The 21,858-nt window shown below is 39.9% G+C and overlaps 1 pseudogene; it reads left to right on the plus strand.

Annotated features, from left to right (window-relative positions):
- Nucleotides 1-17,121: 17,121 nt before the first annotated feature.
- Nucleotides 17,122-18,006, plus strand: LOC132513099 (spermidine synthase-like; annotated as a pseudogene).
- The last annotated feature ends 3,852 nt before the right edge of the window (nt 18,007-21,858 follow it).

A 21,858-nucleotide genomic window follows, 5' to 3' on the forward strand; every position in this document is an offset into this window, starting at 1 on the left:
CCACTGTTCATTCCGTGAAGGTCCAGATCCTGGCACAGTCTTAATGAGCTTGTGTACTGTTTAACCGTCCCACTAGGAGTTTGTCATTCACTGTAAACAAAACAAGCAACCAAATCAATACTGGGGACCACCAAGTAGTTTTTCCCACAGTGTGTTTTGCACACATGGATCAGTCAAAATTTAGGAAACAGGGATGAAACAAATTCAAAGGCTTTTGAATGTAGGATTTCTCAAAACCTTTATTCTGTTCCCATGTGCTTTGTGAGTCTTTAAGAAGAAGCTAGAATTTGCAGCATTTCCCTACTGTGTTTGACCATGAGAACCATTTCACGGGCTCACCCGGTGGGACCAGGGCTCGGTTCTTTGTTGAATATGGATGTAAAATGGAATACTTGTTAACAACAAACTCTGTCAGCAGGCAGCATCACTGTTGAAGAGAACAGTTCACATTGTGAACTAGTTTTTGTTTTCTTTTGTGGTCTCTCTGCTCCCTGTAACAGTCTGTTCTTGGCTTAAGTAACATTGCAACTAGCATAATCCTGCATATTTTTTGTTTTAGGTCACTCTAAGAAGTTAGTTTACTTATATTTAGAAAACTAGTACAAAACAACACTGCCCTTACAGAACATTCTTTTCTCGAGTTTCCTTTTTAAGTCTTCACACCCTAGGATAAAGGAGGACTAAAATGATATCATTTCTGGAAGGAAAGCTGGGCCTCTTATAGTTTGGTAGGCATCATAATTAGAGAAACTTTCACTCTGGGTGGAGCAGTAATATCGGTTCTAATGCAAATGGCTCATTCTTTCTTGGTCTGTTTATCCATTTGATAAATATTTATTGAGTGCTTACTATATCCCTAGCACCCTTTGAGATGTTTGGAATAGAGTTAACAAAAATCTCCAAACTCATGGAGTTTACATTTTATGGGGGAAGGAGATAGGCAGGTAAATATATTAATGAATAAATGATATACTTACAGGTTGGATAATCAATATCAAGGAACTAAAACAAGGTGATAAGCTGCAGAATGACTAAGGGGAGTGGGGAGTTCTTTATATTTAAGAAGAGCAATATGAGACTTCCCTGGTGGTCCAGAGGTTAAGAATCTACCTTTCAATGCAGGGGACATGGGTTTGATCCTTGGTTGGGGAACTAAGATCCCACATGCCACAGGGCTACTAAGCCCATGCACCGCAACTACTGAAACCACGCGCTCTAGAGCCTGCACACCACAACTAGAGAGCCCACGTGCCACAACTAGACAGAAGCCCAGGCGCTACAACAAAGAGTCCGCACACTGCAATGAAAGATCCCGCAGGCCGCAATGAAGATCCCATGTGCTGCAACTAAGACCCTATGCAGCCAAATAAATAAATATCGAAAAAGTGCAATTTATAATTTAAGTTGCTAATAGCAAATATGTTTATAATGAAATTTATATTAAGAAAACATAAGATCTCTCCTTGATTTTCTTTTTTTTTAATTTAAAAAAATTTTTTAATATTTATTTTTGGCCACATTGGATCTCTATTGCTGCGCATGGGCCCTTGCAGTGGCTTCTCTTGCTGCGGAGCACGGGCTCTAGGCATGTTGGCTTCAGTAGTTGTGGCTCTAGAGCACAGGCTCAGTAGTTGCAGCGCACAGGCCTAGTTGCTTCATGGCATGTGGGATCCTCCCGGACCTGGGCTCAAACCTGTGTCCCCTGCATTGGCGGGTGGACTCTCAACCACTGCGCCACCAGGGAAGCCCATCTCCTTGATTTTCTTTATAAATAGATATATTGTATAAAGAGGAGGTGATAACTAAACTGATGAGGAGCCAGATACATGAAGATCTAGAAGGGCAGACATCCAAGTGTAAACCATAGGAATCACAAGAACCTTGAGGTAGGGTCTTTGGCTGGTTTTAAGAGTAGAAAAAAAGGCCAGTGTGGCTGGAATATAAGCGGGCAAGGTAACAAACAATTAGTGTGATTTGATAGATCAGTGATTCTTAAGTGTGCTCAGATACCTTAATACCATTGGCTGGCAAGCTGTACTGTTGAGTTCACTGGATAAGAGATGGTGTCCTCAGGTGTCCAATCCAAATTATGCAGGTCCCAATGGTTCTCTGATTACGAAAAATCAGGGAGATATTATTTAGTTCAGTGGTTCTCAAAATATGTTCCCTGGGCCAGTGACATCAATATCACTTGGAAATTTGTTAGAAATGTATGTTCTCACCCCAGCCCAGACCTAGAGAATTGGGGCTGGGGTCCAAGAGCCTGTGTTTTAATAAGCTGTCCAGGGGATTCTGATGCCAGATAACGTGAGAGAATCACTGTGCTAGAAAATAACTGGGAGTGTGGGTGTGGCCAGGAAGAAGTATCTTTTTCCATTTAAAAGCCTCACTCCTGGGAGGACCTTCAAGATGGCAGAGGAGTAAGACGTGGAGATCATCTTCCTCCCCACAGATACATCAAAAGTACATCTACATGTGGAACAACTCCTACAGAACACCTACTGATGCTGGCAGAAGACCTCAGACTTCCCAAAAGGCAAGAAACTCCCCACATACCTGGGTAGGGCAAAAGAAAAAAGAAAAAACAGAAACAAAAGAATAGGGAAGGGACCTGCACCTCTGGGAGGGAGCTGTGAAGGAGGAAATGTTTCCATGCACTAGGAAGTCCCTTCACTGGCGGAGAAGGGGGGATGGGTGGGGGGAAGCTTCAGAACCACAGAGGAGAGCACAGCAACAGGGGTGCAGAGGGCAAAGCAGAGAGATTCCTGCACAGAGGGGATCACTGCCGCCTAGTACTCACCAGCCTGAGAGGCTTGTCTGCTCACCCACTGGGGTGGGTGGGGGCTGGGAGCTGAGGCTTAGCTTCGGAGGTCAGATCCCAGGGAGAGGACTGGGGTTGGCTTTGCGAACACAGCCTAATTTGTTTTTGGTTTTATGTTTATCTTAGTTCAGTATTTAGAGCTTATTATAACTGGTAGATTTGTTTATTGATATGGTTGCTCTCTTCCTTTTTTTTTTTTTTTCCCCTGGTACATGGGCCTCTCACTGTTGTGGCCTCTCCCATTGCGGAGCACAGGCTCTGGATGCGCAGGCTCAGTGGCCATGGCCATGGCTCACGGGCCCAACCGCTCCACGGCATGTGGGATCTTCCTGGACTGGGGCATGAACCCATGTCCCCTGCATCAGCAGGTGGACTCTCAACCACTGCGCTGCCAGGGAAGCCCTCTTCCTTTTTTTATATATATATATTTTTTCCTTTTTCTCTTTTTCTGAGTGTGTATGTGTATGCTTCTTTGTGTTTGTCTGTATAGGTTAGCTTTTACCATTTGTCCTAGGGTCTGTCTGTCTGTCTTTTTTAGTAAAGATTTTAGTGCTTGTTATAATTGGTGGATTTATTTATTGGTTTGGTTGCTCCCTTCTATTTTTAAATTACTTTTTAATTTTAATACTTTTTAACTGTTTATTTTAATAACTTTATTTTATTTATTTTCTTTCTTTCTTTCTTATTTTTTTCTTTTCTCCCTTTTCTTCTGAGCCATGTGGCTGACAGTGTGTTGGTGCTCTGGCAGGGTATCAGGCCTGAGCCTCTGAGGTGTGAGAACCAAGTTCAGGACATTGGTCCACCAGAGACCTCCCAGTCCCTCATAATATCAATTGGTAAGAGCCCTCCCAGAGATCTCTGTCTCAACACTAAGACCCAGCTCCACTCAATGACCAGCAAGCTCCAGTTCTGGACACCCCATGCCAAACAACTAGCAAGACAGGAACACATCCCAACCCATTAGCAGAGAGGCTGCCTAAAATCAGCAGGTTCACAGACACCCCAAAACATACCACCGGACGCAGTCCTGCCCACCAGAGAGACAAGATCCAACCCCATCTATCAGAACACAGGCACCAGTCCCCTCCACCAGGAAGCCTAAACAAAGCATTGAACCAACCTTAGCCACTGGGGCAGACACCAAAAACAATGGGAACTACGAACCTGCAGCCTGTGAAAAGGAGACCCCAAACACAGTAAGTTAAGCAAAATGAGAAGACAGAGAAACACACAACAGATGAAGGAGCAGGGTAAAAACCCACCAGACCTAACAAATGAAGAGGAAAGAGGCAGTCTACCTGAAAAAAGAATTCAAGTAATGATAGTAAAGATGGTCCAAAATCTTGGAAATAGAAGGGAGAAAATACAAGAAACGTTTAACAAGGACCTAGAAGAACTAAAGAGCAAACAAACAATGATGAACAACACAATAAATGAAATTACAAATTCTCTAGAAGGGATCAATAGCAGAATAACTGAGGCAGAAGAATGGATAAGTGACCTGGAAGATAAAATAGTGGAAATAACTACCACAGAGCAGAATAAAGAAAAAAGAATGAAAAGAAATGAGGACAGTCTCAGAGACCTCTGGGACAACATTAAATGCACAAACATTCGAATTATAGGGGTCCCAGAAGAAGAAGAGAAAAAGAAAGGGACTAAGAAAATATTTGAAGAGATTATAGTTGAAAACTTCCCTAATATGGGAAAGGAAATAGTCAATCAAGTCCATGAAGTGCAGAGAGTCCCATACAGGATAAATCCAAGGAGAAACACACCAAGACACATATTAATCATACTGTCAAAAATTAAATACAAAGAAGAAATATTAAAAGCAGCAAAGGAAAAGCAACAAATAACATACAAGGGAATCCCCACAAGGTTAACACCTGATCTTTCAGAAGAAACTCTGCAAGCCAGAAGGGAGTGGCAGGACATATTTAAAGGGATGAAAGGGAAAAACCCACAACTAAGAATACTCTACCCAGCAAGGTTCTCATTCAGATTCGAAGGAGAAATTAAAACCTTTACAGACAAGCAAAAGCTAAGAGAATTTAGCACTACCAAAACAGCTTTACAACAAATGCTAAAGGAACTTCTCTAGGCAGGAAACACAAGAGAAGGAAAAAACAATAACCCAAAACGATTAAGAAAATGGGAATAGGAACATACTTATCGATAATTACCTTAAATGTAAATGGATTAAACGCTTCAACCCAAAGACACAAACTGGCTGAATGGATAGAAAAACAAGACCCGAATTTATGCTGCCTACAAGAGACTCACTTCAGACCTAGGGACACACACAGACTGAAAGTGAGGGTATAGAAAAAGATGTTCCATGGAAATGGAAGTCAAAAGAAAGCTGGAGTAGCAATTCTCAGATCAGAAAAAATAGACTTTAAAATAAAGACTATTACAATAGACAGAGGACACTACATAATGATCAAGGGATCAATCCAAGAAGAAGTATAACAATTGTAAATATTTATGCACCCAACATAGGAGCACCTCCATACATAAGGCAAATGCTAACAGCCATAAAAGGGGAAATCGACAGTAACACAAAAATAGTAGGTGACTTTAACAGCCCACTTTCACCAATGGACAGATCATCCAAAATGAAAATAAAAAAGGAAGCACAAGCTTTAAATGACACATTAAACAGATGGACTTAATTGATATTTATAGGACCTTCTATCCAAAGACAACAGAATACAATTTCTTCTCAAGTGCTCATGGAACATTCTCCAGGGTAGATCATATCTTGGGTCACAAATCAAGCTTGAGAAATTTAAGAAAATTGAAATCGTATCAAACATCTTTTCCGAGCACAACACTATAAGACTAGATATCAATTATAGGAAAAAACTGTACAAAATACAAACACATGGAGACTAAACAATGCACTACTAAATAAAAAAGAGGTCACTAAAGAAATCAAAGAGGAAAACAAAAAATACCTAGAAACAAATGACAATGAAAGCACAACAACCCAAAACCAATTGGATGCATCAAAAGCAGTTCTAAGAGAGAAGTTTATAACAATATAATCCTAGAAACAAGAGACATCTCAAATAAACAACATAACCTTACACCTAAAGCAATTAGAGAAAGAAGAATAAAAAAAAACCCAAAGCTAGCAGAAGGAAGAAATCATAAAGATCAGATTGAAAGTAAATGAAAAAGAAATAAAGGAAATGATAGCAAATATCAATAAAACTAAAAGCTGGTTCTTTGAGAAGATAAACAAAATTGAGAAACCATTAGCCAGACTCATCAAGAAAAAGAGGGAGAGGACTCAAATCATTAAATTTAGAAATGAAAAAGGAGAAGTTACAACTGACACTGCAGAAATACAAAGAATCATGAGATTACTACAAGCAACTCTATGCTAATAAAATGGACAACCTGGAAGAAATGGGCAAATTCTTAGAAAAGCACAACCTTCCAAGACTAAACCAGGAAGAAATAAATGTTATAAACAGAACAATCACAAGCACTGAAATTGAAACTGTGATTAAAAATCTTCCAACAAACAAAAGCCCAGGACAAGACGTCTTCACAAGCGAATTCTATCAAACATTTAGGGAAGAGCTAACACCTATCCTTCTCAAACTCTTCCAAAATATAGCAGAAGGAGGAGCACTCCCAAACTCATTCTACGAGGCCACCATCACCCTGAGACCAAAACGAGACAAAGATATCACAAAAAAAGAAAACTACAGGCCAATATCACTGATGAACATAGATGCAAAATTCCTCAACAAAATACTAGCATGCAGAATCCAACATCACATTACAAGGATCATACATTATGATCAAGTGGGGTTTATCCCAGGAATGGAAGGTTTCTTTAATATACGCAAATCAATCAATGTGATACACCATATTAACAAATTGAAGGAGAAAAACCATATAATCCTCTCAATAGATGCAGAGAAAGCTTTGGACAAAATTCAACACCCATTTATGATAGAAACCCTCCAGAAAGTAGGCATAGAGGGAACTTACGTCAACGTAATAAAGGCCATATATGACAAACCCACAGCCAACTTCACTCTCAATCATGAAAAGCTGAAACCATTTCCTCTAAGATCAGGAACAAGATAAGGCTGCCCACTCTCACCACTATTATTCAACATAGTTTTGGAAGTTTTAGCCACAGCAATCAGAGAAGGAAAAGAAATAAAAGGAATACAAATTGGAAAAGAAGAAGTGAAACTGTCACTGTTTGCAGATGACATGATACTGTACATAGATAATCTAAAGATGTTACCAGAAAACTGCTAGAGCTAATCAATGAATTTAGTAAAGTAGCAGGATACAAAATTAATGCATAGAAATCTCTTGCATTCCTATACACTAATGATGAAAAATCTGAAAGGGCAATTAAGGAAACACTCCCATTTACCATTGCAGCAAAAAGAATAACATACATAGGAATAAACCTACCTAAGGAGACAAAAGACCTGTATGCAGAAAATTATAAGACACTGATGAGAGAAATTAAAGATACAAACAGATGGAGAGATATACCATGTTGTTGGATTGGAAGAATCAACACTGTGAAAATGACTATACTACCCTAAGCAATCTACAAATTCAATGCAATCCCTATCAAACTACCACTGGCATTTTTCACAGAACTAGAACAAAAAATTTCACAATTTGTATGGAAACACAAATGACCCCGAATAGCCAAAGCAATATTGAGAAAGAAAAACGGAGCTGTAGGAATCAGGCTCCCTGACTTCAGACTATACTACAAAGCTACAGTAATCAAGACAGTATGATACTGGCACAAAAACAGAAATATAGATCAATGGAACAGGATAGAAAGCCAGAGATAAACCCACGCACATATGGTCACTTTATCTTTGATAAAGGAGGCAAGAATATACAATGGAGAAAAGACAGCCTCTTAAATAAGTGGTGCTGGCAAAACTGGACAGCTACATGTTAAAGAATGAAATTAGATCACTTCTTAACACCATACACAAAAATAAACTCAAAATGGATTAAAGACCAAAATGTAAGGCCAAAGAATATAAACCTCTTAGAGGAAAACATAGGCAGAACACTCTATGACATAAATCACAGTAAGATCCTTTTTGACCCATATCCTATAGAAATGGAAGTAAAAACAAAAATATAGAAATGGGACCTAATGCAACTTAAAAGCTTTTGCACAGCAAGGAAACCATAAACAAGATGAAGACAACCCTCAGAATGGGAGAAAATATTTGCAAATGAAGCAACTGACAAAGGATTAACCTCCAAACTATACAAGCAGCTCATGCAGCTCAATATCAAAGAAACAAACAACCCAATCCAAAAATGGGCAGAAGACCTAAAAAGACATTTCTCCAAAGGAGATATACAGATTGCCAATAAACACATGAAAGGATGCTCAACATCACTAATCATTGGAGAAATGCAAATCAAAACTACAATGAGGTACCACCTCACACAGGTCAGAATGGCCATCATCAAAAAGTCTACAACAGTAAATGGTGGAGAGGGTGTGGAGAAAAGGGAACCCTCTTGCACTGTTGGTGGGAATGTAAATTGGTACAGCCACTGTGGAGAACAGTATGGAGGTTCCTTAAAAATCTAACAATAGAACTACCATACGACCCAGCAATCCCACTACTGGGTATATACCCTGAGAAAACCATAATTCAAAAAGAGTCATGTACCACAATGTTCATTGTAGCACTATTTACAATAGCCAGGACATGGAAGCAACCTAAGTGTCCACTGACAGATTACTGGATAAAGAAGATGTGGCATCTATATACAATGGAATATTACTCAGCCATAAAAAGAAACAGAATTGAGTTATTTGTAGTGAGGTGGATGGACCTAGAGTCTGTCATACAGTGTCAAGTAAGTCAGAAAGAGAAAAACAAATACAGTATGGTAACACATATATATGGAGTCTAAAAAAAACAAAAAAACAAAAAACAAATGGTTTTGACGAACCTAGGAGCAGGACAGGAATAAAGATGCTGAAGTAGAGAATGGACTTGAGGACACGGGAAGGGGGAAGGGTAAGCTGGGACAAAGTGAGAGAGTGGCATGGACATATATATGTACTACCAAATGTAAAATAGATAGCTACTGGGAAGCAGCACATGGCACAGGGAGATCAACTCGGTGCTTCATTACCGCCTAGAGGGGTGGGTTAGGGAGGGTGGGAAGGAGATGCAAGAGGGGGGGGAATGTGGGAATATATGTATATGTATAGCTGGTTCAGTTTGTGATACAGCAGAAACTAAAACACAATTGTAAAGCAATTGTACTCCAATAAAGAAGTTAAAAAAATAAAAAAGCCTCACTCGTCCATGTGTGCCCTTGAACTCATCTTCTACCGGAGAGGAGCTAGCTTAATTAATTCAGTAATTCTTCCTGACTGTATTAGAATTAAACAGGCAGTGCTCTCAGGGTTGTATGTGACTTATTTCAGTGAATCCTCATAATAACCCTGTGGGCTAGGTTCTATTATCATTCTTGTTTTTATAGATCAGGAGCTGGGGGCACAGAGAAGAAATTTGCTACAGATCACACAGGTAATAAGAAGGGTATGGATCTGGACAGTTTGGTTCTACAGCCACATGAATAAATACTTTTCTATATGGCCTCTCAGTATACCTTGGAACAGTTGGGGTGATTTGATCAAAAAATTGCCTTCTTTTTTTTTTTTTTTTTGCGGTACGCGGGCCTCTCACTGTTGTGGCCTCTCCCGTTGCGGAGCACAGGCTCCGGACACGCAGGCTCAGCGGCCATGGCTCACGGGCCCAGCCGCTCCGCGGCATGTGGGATCTTCCTGGACCGGGGCACCAACCCGTGTCCCCTGCATCAGCAGGCAGACTCTCAACCACTGCGCCACCAGGGAAGCCCTGCCTTCACTTTTGACATTGACTTTAAGTCACTGAATGATGCCCATAGGGGTCATCTGGTGACTATTCTTGTCCAAGGCTCTGAGAGGTGAAACGGCTTGCCTAAGATTAGATAGCCGGTTAGTGTCAGAGTCAAGACTTAAAACCCAGGTCCCTAACTTTCAAGTCAGTGTTAAAGACACATGCAAGGAAAACAAAACTGGTGATATGACATACTGAAAACAACAAAGCCAGGCCATATATCCAGCAGGTTCTGGATGTACTAGCCTTCCTTTATCTTGCTATTGCGAGCACAATAAGTTCTTTTCCTGATTCTGTTGTCCTTGAAGGGCCACAGGGCAGGTTCCCCCATGGAGGATACTGCCCTATCTAGCAGTACTGCCCTTTGCACACAGGGTGCAAGAAGGGAACATTAAGTTCTATTAGTAATAGCTTTCATTGTCAAATGCATGAAAATACCAACTCATCAAAAACAAAGTAACTCTTCCCCCCGCACACACACATCCTCCACTTTTTTGTTTCCTAGCTTTTCTGGTTGTTTGTTTGCTTGGTTTTGTTTTCAACTGCTATTCTCAGTATATCTGGAGTGAAATTTTGTAAGGGAATGTGTATAGCAGTTGATTTTCTTATACCCTTAAGAAAATTATCCATCACCTCAGCCCTCTAAGCTTAAGGCCTCTTACAAAACCTCAACAATACACATCAACTCTCCATTTTGACATACAAATCTGAAAGTAACCAGGTTTTCTGTTTTTACCTTCTGCTCTGCATTTACAAAAGTGTGATGTATAATTTAAGTTTTTAATCTCAAATGTGTTTGCTCTATAGGAAAGTTCTGTAATGATAAAATGTACTATCTCCGCTTGGTTTTCTTTATAAATATACTACTCTTGTCATCTTCCCTGTATTATAGTGAGCAAATAAAATAATTAATTCCAATGTAAAATCCAGTTCTGACTGGCATGATTTTTATTTTCATTAGACTCCTTCAAACTATTTGGTGGGGCTGGGGAACTTCTTAAGAGAATTCATAATTAATCACATACCATATTTTGTAAATGAGATGTAATTTTAAAATACATTTCCTGTGTATCATTCGGTCCTCCAAACAACTTCTCTTCGAAGAAAAGAGAAGTGTCTTCAAAACATCTTTGGATGTTTTTAACGTAAAATTCATTTCATCCCTGGCTGTCCCACAAACATAGTGTCTATGAGAGGGGTAAATGGTTCCTTAGTTTTCTGAAGGGGAACTCTTACTCGCAGATCCTTTCTCAAGTATTTTTGAGACTACAGTGTGTGTTGAGAAGCCATGACCACACTCAGTAAGGATCTAAGGAGAAGATGTTTTACTCAAATACCAGCTTCCTCTTTTTGCCCTGCTTTGCTTTCAGTAAAACGGTGACTTTCTCAGAGAATACCTTAATAATAAATGTGAGTCATTTTGCTTGAATGCTAATACTGGGTTTTTGGCTGCAATAAAAGAAAACATTTCAAAACTGTTATAGTTCCTGAAAACTGGGTCATGGGCCAGTGTACTACAATGTAGAAATTCTGTGTTGTACGATTAGTTTTAATTAAGAGCTAGTTTGATTTTCAGGTAAATTGGTATCCTACTTCCCCAGCACAGCACGTTAGCAGCATTACTGCAACTTGAAGAGTTACTAGGAAGTGTTTTTACCTTTCTTGTAGCTGATTATCAACAGATCATATCAGGTTTAGGAAAAAGGCTCACTTCTCTTCCAAGTGGCAGGAGTTCTCATGCTAGGATTACATGTCTCTCCAGAAGGCTGAGGGAGCGTTTCACTTTTTATTCTATTTTTTTTTTCATCTGCACATATTCCTTTTGTTTCATCAAACAACTCATAGATACACAAATAGCTCTATGGAGACAGGCCCACCTGCTTTTTCTAACATTTTAGACAGTGTGCCAGACACTAGGGTGACCAGCTGTTCTGGTTTGCCTGGGACAGAGGGCTTTTCCTTGAATGCAGGACTTTCAGTGCCCAAACCAGGAAAGTCTGGGGCCAACCAACATGGTTGGTGACCTGAGTTCAGGAAAGTCATTCCTATATGACAATGTAAAAGCTTTCTACTCCTCAAGAGTTAATTCTGGACTTAAAGGTGGGGAGATTTGGTAAGATAACTTAATACTTCTCATAGATAATAAAGGAGTGAAAATCATAATTCAGTCAACAGGTCTGAGAACAAGTCAGGTGTCAAGGTCAGAGGCAACAGGAAAAGTATGAGGAGAGGAGACTATTAATAATCATAATCTTAGATTCTATACCTTTATTCTGGGTCCCAGGATCTATTCCAAGTGTTAAACAGTGGAGTTTGTATATTGAGCTTAATAATAATGGAAAGAATTATGAGAAATATTTGCACTATTTATTTTTATGTGCTTGATGTGCAAAACCCAGCACAACAGGCTGTGAATTATCATGTAATAGTTTCCAAATTGTGTCATTAGATGTGAGACAAATGGCTGGGATCCAGTTACATGCACTTCAGTTTCAGCCTATGGAATTATAGTTCTGAGAGAAGTGTACATTTGTATGTGAAGTCTGGGGTTCAGACCAAGAGTCTTTGGATTTTTAGTTCTTTGATCCAACACAAAGTTATGTACTTTCAGCCAAGTTGCTTAAACTTAGTGCCACGTTTTTATGATTCTTTGACTTGAGAGAGCAAAAGTTAGCTCTCAACTTCTAGGCTGAACAATTTTGGACAGTCCATAAAAGTAGTGGTTATTTGAAGTGAAGATGGAGAGAAGTCAGCTTTAGGATCAGAAATGAGCTCTATGAATGGATGGTGCAGCCACAATTCTGTCCCCATGTTATTTGCCTGTCAGGCACCAATATGGTTAGCATCAATTGGAAAGTCCTCTGTCTGACTTCTATTATCTGCTCCCAAACTACCTATCAAGTCCTATTTCCTACTGAGTAGTATGCCATGGGAGTCAGCACATGTATCCTGAAACTAGACTGGGTTCAGAACCCTGCTCCATCATTATATAAACTCTATGACCTCGGGCACATTTCTTAATCTCTCTGTGCCTGTTCCCTCATTTGCAAAATTGGGGTATTATTAATAGTGCCTTGCACAGAATGTCTGCTATTATTATTATTACTGTTGTCATTATTATTATTCCTTTACATGTGTCCCTTGCTCTAGGGTACGTGCTCTCTTTAATATCTACATACCATGCTGACTTTTAATGTTTTCGCTTGTGTTGAACTCTCTACATGCAACATAATATCTTATCCTGCGTCCCCAAATGTTATCCATCTTAAAATGACCGTTTCAATTCTGATCTTTTATGTGGGACTTTCACAAAACTCTCCTTTTGATAAATTCCTTTATAATTACTACTTGGACCATGCATTTCAGCTTTCAACTATCTGCTGTTTGGTGTGTGCTAATGTTGTCTCTTCTGCTGATCTGGAAACTTTTTGACAGGTGGGGCAATGTCTTGTCTATTTTATTGTATGCTTTACAGCCTCTAGTGTGTTTCTAACTAAATAGTTGATTGATTCATATCAGGGAACCTATGCCTAAATTTGATCCTTTGTTTCTCCTACTACTTTTGAGACATAAAGGCATCAGTTAAATCACTTCAAGAATCGGTCTCACAAAATCTTGCTGATTTTACACTTTCAGCAGTTCTGTATTTGTGGTAGCATATCATTTACAGGTCAGTTTTTTTCATGTTTGGATTTAGAAAAGAATAAAACATGGTGTTTTTACATAAAGTTCATATACATCACTAAATCACACGTACTAGAGTTAAGTCCCATGAAGACAGGATGAATTATAATAATAATTTAAAAATTGTATTACAGAAATTTCCACATACACACAAAAGTAGAATAATATAATCAATTCCACGTAACTATCACCCAATTTACATGATTATTAACACCTTTCCAATCTTGCTTCATCTATCCCACCCATTTTTTTTTTTTTGGCCTGGAATATTTTAAAGCAAATTCATCATATTTCATCCATAAGTAGTTCAGTATGCATCATTAACAGTTGAAGAGATATAATTTTTAAAAGAACCAATAAATAGTTCTCAATACTGTGCTAAAATCATCAAATCTTTTCTTACAATCTTACAACTTTAATAATACCACTTTGCTCTCTTCTACCCCAAAGATATAAGTAAACCTATAAAAATAGATGTTCCTAGTGGATGATACGAAATATATGTGAAACATGAAGGGTATTTTACTGTCTCAGCTATAGTCTTTGAAGTATAGCAGGAACCTTGCTTTGATAGGACACACTGCATTATTTCAATGTGATAGATTACTATAATAATCAAATGGAAAGTATATATTTATTTCATTTGAATGTCTTTTCAGCTCTATGATATTTTTGGATATGTTAAATGTAGAATGGGGCTACCCAGGTTCATGATACAATATAGTTCATCAGTCTATTTTAATAAGGCCATTTTTCTGGGAATGTTAGAACCTGATGGCTTTAATGATTTGATGACGCTATTTCACAAGTGATTGTGATATCATTCCCTCCTAAACTGATCATAAAGTACCAGAGGTGTAAAGGTAGATGTTTAAACACCTATTTATCTTATTCAGTTTACCAAGCACTGTCCATACAAATGGTAATCATTGATTTATAAATTATGGCAAGTTATGTTTTGTACTTTTAAAGTTACAGTTTAATAGGATACTAGTTTGAACAACATATAGTTTGTAAATGTTAAAGCAACAGTGTTAAATAAAGAGGCACATTACGAGAATTGTTAGGGACATGCATGTTTCTTACAACAAACGTTGTATAGTTCTGTTATGTAAATCTGAGCCACACAAGTATTACAATATAAGAAATAAAATTGAGGGGGTTAAGGTTGTTAATCATTTATACATTATACCTGTAGATTGGAAGTCTATATTGTTTATACTAATTTCCCTACAGTTGGCCTGAGCTGTATAGATAGACAGATCCCTGGGAGTACCATAAATCCATGAAGGCAACATCAGCTCTAACTGACTGGAGTGAAATGTACCTGACTGGCTGTCAGTTCTCTTTGTAAGTTAGGGTTCACTGAACTCCCATTTTGGAATCGTCTAGGATGAACTGAATTCAAATAAAAACTTCCCTGTAGGCAGTTAAAGCTGAACTATAAGTCTGTTTTCAGTGATCTTTGTTTTGATATTTTTCTTCACATTCATAACTACTGCCTCTGTGTATATTTTAACTTTGCAGATATTCTGCCCAATACACTGTTCAAGTTTGTGTTTTGATTCCATGCCATTAATTTGTATCAAAGCTTGCATGTATTCCTATACTCTTACAGAATTAACTTTAGGCTTTTATTTTCCCTTCATTGTGTGAATTTGACTAAAGCAGAGCCATTTTTCAAAGTGAAAAGGTTTTATTTGGAAAATTCCTTTGAAATGACTTCTTTAGTATAGATTCTAGAATTGCCAGACTATAGCCATTTCTAGAATATAATTCCCAAGAAATTTCTTCCAATAAAGTGAATTATGGATTACTGGCACATATTTTTTTTTTCCTTGCATGGCAAAGAGAAAAGAAAAATAAAGAGGATTTTATCTTCAATTTTGAAGAAAAATTATTTGGTCTGGTGTCCTGAAATTCAATCTTTGATCAGGAGTACTTTGAGTAAAATGAAAATTCAGGACTGCTATTTCTCCCCGCCTCATTTTTCAGGCTCCTGAATATGGTTTTCTTTTGAAATATTATGGGAATATTTTGAAATAATATGGGAAATATTTTGAAATATTATGGTCTGAGTAATGTTTGCCATGAACATTTAAAACACAAATGGCATATTCAAGGTAAAAATAAAAGAAAGCAACTCAATAGCATTCTGTCAGAGAGTTGGATTTTATGGTCTCATGAGAGTAATTAGAAAAGTCAACCATGAAGCTATCTAAGCTATGCACAAGACAGGGCTGAGAAAATATTTTCCAGTAGATCTTTTAATCTACAAGCTTTGGGTCACATTTCTTCTGTGATTATAGGTGTTAGGCATATTTGACAGATAGTCTAGTTCTATCTGTCTAGACAGATAGACTAGTTCTACAACCAATGCTAGTCACCTGATTCCACTTAGCCTCTATTTTCTCATCAGGAAATGGGAACAATATCTGTTATTGTGATGGCAAGATAAATGTAATGCGCGTGCAAGTGTCATGAGGTAGTCAGCAAAACCCAAGCTACTTTCATTGGTGAGATGAAGGGGGAAATGGAATTATGGTACCATGATGCCAGAAACTATCATGAGAATCTTTAAGGTGACAATTTCAAAAGAAATTCATATCATTTTTGTCAAAACAGCAACCACAATAACAAGAAAACTAGAGGACACAGAATTTTGTCTTTGTGGAGAAGGTGGTAGCACCAGGTAGGAAGCAATGTTATATAGTAAGAGAGGAAATCATCAGTGACTTCAAGTTTAATGAGAAAGGTACCTTCCAGCAGAAAGCAGATAAGAGGCTTTGATTTTCTTGACAGTAGCGCTATCCAGTACTTTTAGTTGGTCTTCAGATGATCAAACCCAGTGGTTTGCCGGAGACTTCCCCAGTTTTAACACTGAGAGTCCCAAGTCCCGGCAAACTCCTCCGTCCAGGTCAAAATGGGCCTGGGTCTATTTGGTCTTCATGACATTGGCTGAGTTTGTCAAGCTATGCAGTGGGGAACAGAAGTTCACAAGGCTTTCCTCCTTCATAGTGAAAACTAATTTTATTCTAGGACACGCATATTTTCTGGTAATGAAATATCATTTATATATATATATATATATATTTTTTTTTTCGGTACGTGGGTCTCTCACTGTTGTGGCCTCTCCCGTTGTGGAGCACAGGCTCCGGACGCGCAGGCTCAGCGGCCATGGCTCACGGGCGTAGCCGCTCCGCGGCATGTGGGATCTTCCTGGACCGGGGCACGAACCCGTGTCCCCTGCATCGGCAGGTGGACTCTCAACCACTGCACCACCAGGGAAGCCCTCATTTTTATAATTTTGTATTAAATGTGTTTGCTTGGTAAGTGGGCACAGCACAGCTTGTGGTCTCTAGTGGATGTTCCCAGAAGTGCTGGGAGGGGATTATGCCACACAGAAGTGACACAGTGATCTGGAGACATGGGGTAGAATGTTAATGATAAGAAATGGCTAGGAGATAAAAAGATACCAAAGGCCTCTGCAAAGAGGTTTCGGGTTTCGCTCCTGCCAGCAGGCTCCGCCCCGTCGGTGGTGGTAGGGCACGGGCGGGGTTAGGGCGAGGCTCTGGCGCTGGCGCTGGGTGGGGCTGGTCCCGTTGTGCTGCGGCTCTGCGCTACCTGCAGTCCCGGGCCGGAATCCCGCTGCTCCGGCCTCGAGTCTGCCCGCCCGCCAGCCTGCCAGCCATGGAGCCCGGCCCCGACGGCCCCGCCGCCATCTGGTTCCGCTAGACGTGCAGCGCATGGCCCGGCCAGGCCCTGTCGCTGCAGGCGGAGCAGCTGCTACACCATCAGTGCTCGCGGTATCAGGATATCCCTGTCTTCCGCAGTAAGAGCTACGGCGACGTGCCGGTGTTGGATGGCGTCGTCCAGTGCACAGAGAGGGACGAGTTCTCCTACCAGGAGATGATAGCCAACTTGCCCCTCTGCAGCCACCCCAATCCACGCAAGGTGCTGATCGTCGGGGGCGGGGATGGGGGTGTCCTGCGGCAGGTGGTGAAGCATTCCTCCGTGGAGTCCGTGGTCCAGTGCGAGATCGACGAGGATGTCGTTCAAGTCTCCAAGAAGTTCCTGCCGGGCATGGCCGTTGGCTACTCGAGCTCAAAGCTCATCCTACATGTGGATAATGGTTTTGAGTTCATGAAACAGAACCAGGATGCTTTCGATGTCATTATCACTGACTCCTCAGACCCCCTGGGCCCTGCTGAGAGTCTATTCAAGGATTCCTGTTACCGGCTCATGAAGACGGCCCTGAAGGAGGGTGGCATCCTCTGCTGCCAGGGCGAGTGTCAGTGGCTGCACCTGGACCTCATCAAGGTGATGCGGCAGTTCTGCAAATCACTCTTCCCGGTGGTCGGCTACGCTTACTGCACCATCCCCACCTACCCCAGCTGCCAAATTGGCTTCATACTGTGCAGCAAAAATCCAAGCACCAACTTCCTGGAGCCCGTGCAGCCCCTGACGCAGAAGCAGGTGGAATAGATACAGCTGAAATACTACAACTCTGATGTACATCGGGCACCCTTCATCCTGTCCGAGTTTGCCCGCAAAGCCCTGAATGATGTGTGCTGAGCCCAGGCGCCGCTGCCGGTGCCGCCCAGGACCTCCGGCCAGCAAGCCTTCAGGGTGGCTGGACGCCGCCAGCCCTGGATGAGACTCCCGCAGACTCGCTTCCGAATCCAGTGTTACAGGACCCAGAATGCTCCCCGGCCTGCCCTGTTAGGACTTTCTGTGTGGCGTTCAGCTTGCAAGTTTATACCAGGTGCCTACAGCACCATCTCCACCTCTGTCGCCCCTCACTCCCCAAACACATGTATCTAGAACAACAATGAGAACAAATATTCTGCCAATATTAGGAACTCAACGCAAGACGTTTGTATACTGTTTAGTTTTGAGTATGCAACAGCCTGTTTTGGAGGAAATGGCAGTTTCTCCTCTAAGCCACTTGTAGCTGAGAACTTCATAGTAGAGTTTATGTCTTGGAGGAGGAGAGAGTATTTTGATGAGCTACAAATTGGCTATTCACTAAGAAGCTAAAACATAAATTAGTGTTAAAGTGGTGGGTCATAGGGAAGTATATCTGAACACAGAAGTTGAAATTGGGGCAGAAATAGTCTCTCTCTCACAATTCCCTTCCTTCACTTTAAGTGAATCTCTTGCCTGATATAAAAAGAAAGGCAGGGCTCAAGAAACGGAAAGGAGAAACAGAAGAAAACTACAAAAATGAAACAGGCAAGAGTTTCCTGAATGCTCTTCATTCACTCAAAATTAGCAGAGTAAAATTCAAGCCCACCGAATAATAATTAAGGCCCCATTTGCCTAGATTCCAAATATCTGAAGCCTATCTGAGTAGGCGTGTGTTATCTAGCACCCATAAGAGCTATGGGATGGAGGTGGAAATAATCCTCTTTGATAAAGATAAAAGATCTTGAGAAGGATTTTCCAGAGAAGAGGCCCATTCTAGATCTTAAGTCTGCCTTGGGCTCCAGAAAGCTAAATGTAGAATGTTGTGGTAACATACTTGCTCATGTACAGCTGTGTTATATAAACACCCTCAATTAAATTCTGACTCACTTTTTGTTTTCTCCCAAACTTGTATAATAATGCCAAATGCATAAACATTTATGCCTGGATTCTCTGAGTGTCTTGTTGGCTTTACTTATGGCAAATGTGTTTTTAAAAGGAGGTGGAAGGTAACAGTGATGGGGCTTGGAAATATGTGCTACCTAGGAACAGGCTCTCTGACCCTAGCTAGGATTGAAAGTTGGTGTGCCTCCCAACACCTACTAGGTGATCAGCCAAATCTGACCCTGAAGTTCTTTCACAATCCAACTACAAGTGTTCTGGTATACAGTTTGCACACTGCCTCATTGGATCTTGCCTTTCTTTATGGAAACTATGCGAAGATCAACATTTCTTGCTTGAGATGTAGGTATAACCTTATACAGGCTTAGACATTGATGTAACAGTAGAGATTATGAGCTATAACCATTCTGCCCACTAAGTACTGGAAATCTTCCTTGGAATGTGGAAGAGGAAGACTCCTTGATTCATTCATCAACTAAGTATTTAAAACATGACTGATACATGCTATTGGGTTTACAACTCCAAAATGCATCTTACAATGGTCTTTGGTAATTAGAGATGTTATAAGAAAACACCTTTTTTAAAGTTATAATGTTAAAACAATTATAAAGCCAGAAACCAACACTCACTCAAAATTCAGTTAGTTAAACTTTGTCAATAAAGGCAATTCTATTTTATAATATGGTATTAAAAAGGATGAAAATAGAAATTATATGTAAATGACACGGATTGTGGGGTTGTGTTTAGATTTTCTTCCTTATGTGTTTAGGACAGGTAAACAGTTTCATAAGTTTTCTATTTTGTAAAAATAGCTGAAACTAAATTGTAAGCTTCAAAATTGCCCTGGCTTTGCTTGACTAAAAGGACATGTAATAAGGGTATGTAGAAGTCATAAACCAAGTGATTAAAACATAGGATTAGCAAGACAAAGTCATTAGTTCATGTTCCTATTGATCAGCAATGTTTATTAATTCTCCACTGCATGCTAAACTTTATTGCACATTCCTTTTGAAAAAATCTTCAGTCAGAAAATGGACGAAAATGTTTAAATTCACCTATGGAGGCTAGATCACTGTAGGTTTGAAAAAAAAACAAAACACTGTACTATAAGTTCACTAAATGAAATTTGTGCTACCTTTGGTTAGACAATTAGTAGAGAAGAAAATAAATGAGAACTCGGATTTGAGACACTCTAGCCATTCCTGTGGCCCGATTAATCTCTTATGCAGCACTCATTTAAATATTTGCACACACTAATTTTAGATCTCTAAATTGCTCATACTTTGTGTGTAGAAACTGATTATGATTGTCATATCCGTGGAGTGACACAGGACTAAGAAACTTCAACTCAGATCTCAAAATTAGTAGGCATGAATTAATTTGAAATCTGCTTATCTCAAAGTAGCTCCAGTGGTCCCAATGTATGTGAATTTATAATATTGTATGATTAATGAAAGGGGCCACTGGTGACCACATCAGGGATTGAAATAACTGAAAAGGGCAAAAATAAATCTATTCTGTTTTATTGTAGAAGTTTTGGGGTACCATTGGAGGCAGAGATTATTGAACTGACCATTCTAGAATATAAAGAAGAGTTTTGTGCACAAACCACTGAGTCAGCAGTGGTTCAGTGGTTTCTTAAACAGAAAACAAAACCAAGAAATATGTATTTAGATGACCAGAATCCAAAATCGTGTTGAATTATAGTTAGAAATTTTAAGAAAACCAGATACCCAATATTACTATCCTAAAATTGTATTTTACAGTTTGCTCTGTGAAATCTGAGCTTTGTGGAATGTTTCTTAAACGAAGTACTGTTTTAGTCTGCTTGGGCTGCTATAACAAAAGACCAGACTGGGTAGCTTATAAACAACAGAAATTTTTCTTACAGTTCTGGAGGCTGGAAGGCAGAGATCAGGGTGCCATCATGGTGGGGTGAGGGGTCTCTTCTGTAGATTTCATGTATCCTTGCTTGGTGGAAGGGGCATAGGGTCTCTCTGGGGCCTCTTTTATAAGAACACATTTCATTCATGAGGGCTCTGCACTCATGACCTAAGCACCTTCCAAAGGCCTCACCTACCAATACCGTCACCGTAGGAGTTAGGATTTCAACAAATGAATTCTGGGGGGACATGAACATTCAGACCATAGCAGTTGCCCTTCGAGTCTTCCTAAGAGTTGGTACCTTCTGAAAGTGGGAAAACAGATGCACCATGATGACAAACAATGACAAAATTTGTGCCTTAGTTTACTGTTTCCACAGTGTACTGCTGAATCTGGACCTTTAGTTAATACGAGGACATCACAGTCCCAACTGGGTGGAGTAATTCATGTCTAGTGATGAAACAGGCCTCCTGAACACTGCATTTTCACTTTTTGAAGGGAGGTCTTTAGACACTAAAGCCAACTTGGAAAAAAAATACTTTCTCAGTCGATTTCACCACAGAAATGATTGTAGTGCTAGTGCATAAATAGACAAGGTGGAGTAAAGAATTAGGGCATTTAAATAGCCAGCCTGGGCAAAAAACAAGTTTATTGGCAGAGGTGGGATGGGGTGGTACTTTTTTTTCACAGTGAAAAGGAATTATTCAGATTAGATGCTTCTACTGTTCAACTCTTACTTCGTATTGCATTCAGTGTATTGACTCTTAGTCCTTTAAATCTGTGTCTCTTAGCAAAGATGACAAAAGTTTGTGCTGGCAGGTAACCTGATCGTTATGGACCAAATTTTGATGTCCCCCACAAATGTGTATGTTGAAGCCCTAAACTCTAATGTGGCGGTATTTGAAGATGGGGCTTTGGGGAGGTAATTAGGATTAGATGAGGTCATGAGGGTGG

This window comes from Lagenorhynchus albirostris, chromosome X, assembly GCF_949774975.1.
Source record: "Lagenorhynchus albirostris chromosome X, mLagAlb1.1, whole genome shotgun sequence".
In the NCBI taxonomy this organism is placed as follows: domain Eukaryota; kingdom Metazoa; phylum Chordata; class Mammalia; order Artiodactyla; family Delphinidae; genus Lagenorhynchus; species Lagenorhynchus albirostris.